A 2,964-nucleotide genomic window follows, 5' to 3' on the forward strand; every position below is an offset into this window, starting at 1 on the left:
TGCCACGTGATTATGACGCAACTGCTTCCGGTTGCATTGAGGGGGCTTCTACCGGAAAACGTTCGATTAGCCATTGTGAAGCTATGTGCATTTCTCAATGCAATCTCTCAGAAGGTAATCGATCCAGAAATCATACCAAGGTTACAGAATGATTTGGTGCAATGTCTTGTCAGTTTCGAGTTGGTGTTCCCACCATCCTTCTTCAACATCATGACGCACGTCCTAGTTCACCTATGCGAAGAGATTAACGTTTTGGGTCCTGTATTTCTACACAATATGTTCCCCTTTGAAAGGTTCATGGGAGTCTTAAAGAAATATGTTCATAACCGTGCTAGGCCAGAAGGAAGCATCTCCAAGGGCCATCAAAATGAGGAGGTCATTGAGTTTTGTATTGACTTTATTCCTGACCTTAAGCCGATTGGTGTTCCTGAATCGCGGCATAAGGGCAGACTGGATGGAAAAGGCACGCTAGGAGGGGAACAAATAATATGTATGGACGGACATTCTCTCACTGAAGCACACTACACAGTTCTACAGAATTCTGCCTTGGTGGCGCCGTATATGGATGAACACAAGAATTTGCTACGCTCCAAACACCCGGAGCGGTCTGATGACTGGATTACATGTGAACAAACCAGGAGTTTCGCCAGCTGGTTGCAGACATGTACCATGCATGACACCTCTATTGAAGATGACCTGTACTTGCTGTCCCAGTTACCATCTTTGAATATAATGACTTTCAAAGGGTACGAGATAAATGGTAATACATTTTACACGATCGCCCAAGATAAGAAGAGCAACAACCAAAACAGTGGCGTCCGCTTTGATGCAGAAACCAAGACGGGAAAGGAAACATATTATGGTTATATACAGGACATATGGGAACTTGACTATCGACGTGGTTTAAAGGTCCCTTTGTTTCGGTGCAAATGGGTCAATATGACACGAGGCGGGGTAACGGAAGACCCGCAGTACGGAATGACAATAGTGGATCTCAACAATCTTGCGTATGCAGACGAACCATTCGTCCTAGCCAATGATGTGGCACAGGTTTTCTATGTGAAGAACATGTCTACCAAGCCAAGAAAAAGAAAAGATAAGGAAGTGAATGCATCGTACGATGAGCCAAAGCGGCACATAATACTTTCTGGGAAGAGAAACATCGTGGGAGTGGATGACAAGACAGACAAGTCAGAAGATTATGAAAAGTTTGATGAAATTGCTCCATTCACAGTGAATATTGACCTGAGCATCCCGTTAAATGATGAAGATTTTCCATGGTTACGGCGCAAAGGGACACACGCGAAGAAAAAATTTCACACCCAAAGATCTGGGATGTGATCGGCTTCACTAGCTATCATCACTTTCTTCTGTGTTTCGCACCCAGAGGGGAATCTCTGTAATAGTTAGGGTAGTTATGTTTTTTGGCATTTGAAACGCGAAGAAATTTTATGTGCAAACAAATTCACACTAATTTCAAATAATTCAAAATTTAAACTATTCAAATTTGAAAACTACGGGCACTAACAGAAAGTTTGTAATTTTTTGTACCTAAAGAGGATGTGTCAGCCTCCGGTCAGGCTATGGCCCCACCATCACCATTTAGTGCCGGTTCGTACCACTAACCGGTACTAATGAGGTTGTGACAGGTAAGGCTGGGGCCCCACGAGCACCTTTAGTACTGGTTCATGGATGAACCAGACGTAAGCTGTTTTTTAGTCCCACCTCGCGAAGTGAGAGGGACTAGGAGCGGTTTATAAGCCCTGAGTGCTGAGACGATGAAGAAGAGGATCAATGCTCACGTTGCTTAGCTTCAAGCCTTCAGGAATACGGTAGACTGCACGGAGCTATGCGCAGTGCAGTTTACACTATTCCGAAAGGCTTGAAGCAAATTAACGAGCATTGCACCTCTTTTTTATTTTTAATAACTTATTACAACTCCGGACTTCTTCTGTTATGGCAAAAACTAATTGCACGTCGACATTTCTTTTTTTTAAGTTATAACTCCAGACTTTGACCATCAAGTTTTGTAGAAAAGAAAAAATAGCAGAAAAGAAAGAAAAACTATAGCTGAAAAGAAAAAAACTATATGAAAAAATACTCAAAAATAAATAGAAGAAAATAAATATAACAGAAAAGAAAAAAGTACTCAGAAATAAATAGAAGAAAAAATAAAGCAGAAAAGAAAAAAAATTATATTTGCTATTTTTCAACCGTTTACAAAATGACCGTGAAATTGAAAATCACTACAAAATGAACTCTGAAAATGTTGAATTTTGGCAAACTAGATGAAAAACTACTCACAAATAAATTGAAGAAAATAAATATAACAGAAAAGAAAAAACTATACAAAAAACTACGCAAAAATAAATAGAAGAAAATAAAGCAGAAAAGAAAAAAACTATAAAAAAATTGGGGCGCTGCCCTGTGGGCCTGATAGGCCACAGGTGTGTAATTACAGGCCTTAAAGGCCCATCAGACTCACAGGGCAGCGCGCAGAGTTTAGGCCCACAAGCCTGCTATATAGAGGAGTTCGAAGTGGTAGCCGTGGCTGGGTTTATAAACCAGTGCGGCTGCCCTTCGCCCGGCTAGGTGGGACTAAACTTTGGGGTGGCAGCGCGAGGCCTTTAGTACCGGTTGGAGCCACCAACCGGTACTAAAGGGTGGTCTTTAGTACCAGTTGGTGGCTCCAACCGGTACTAAAGGCCTCGTCTTCCCGCCGCTTGGCCTGGCCAAAACAGGCCTTTAGTACCGGTTGGTGCCTCCAACCGGTACTAAAGGTGCCTTCTATATATACACTTACGAAATTTTCATTCTCCCTCTGTTTCTTCCTCTGTTTCCGTCGTCTCCGTCGCCGTCGCCGCCCCCGTCCCCGTCGCTGCCCTCGTCTCCGTCGCCGCCCCCGTCCCCGTCCCCGTCGCCGCCCTCGTCTCCGTCGCCGCCCTGGGCCTGTCCCTGTCGCGC

The sequence above is a fragment of the Triticum aestivum genome, chromosome 6B, assembly GCF_018294505.1.
Source record: "Triticum aestivum cultivar Chinese Spring chromosome 6B, IWGSC CS RefSeq v2.1, whole genome shotgun sequence".
NCBI classification, from domain to species: Eukaryota; Viridiplantae; Streptophyta; class Magnoliopsida; order Poales; family Poaceae; genus Triticum; species Triticum aestivum.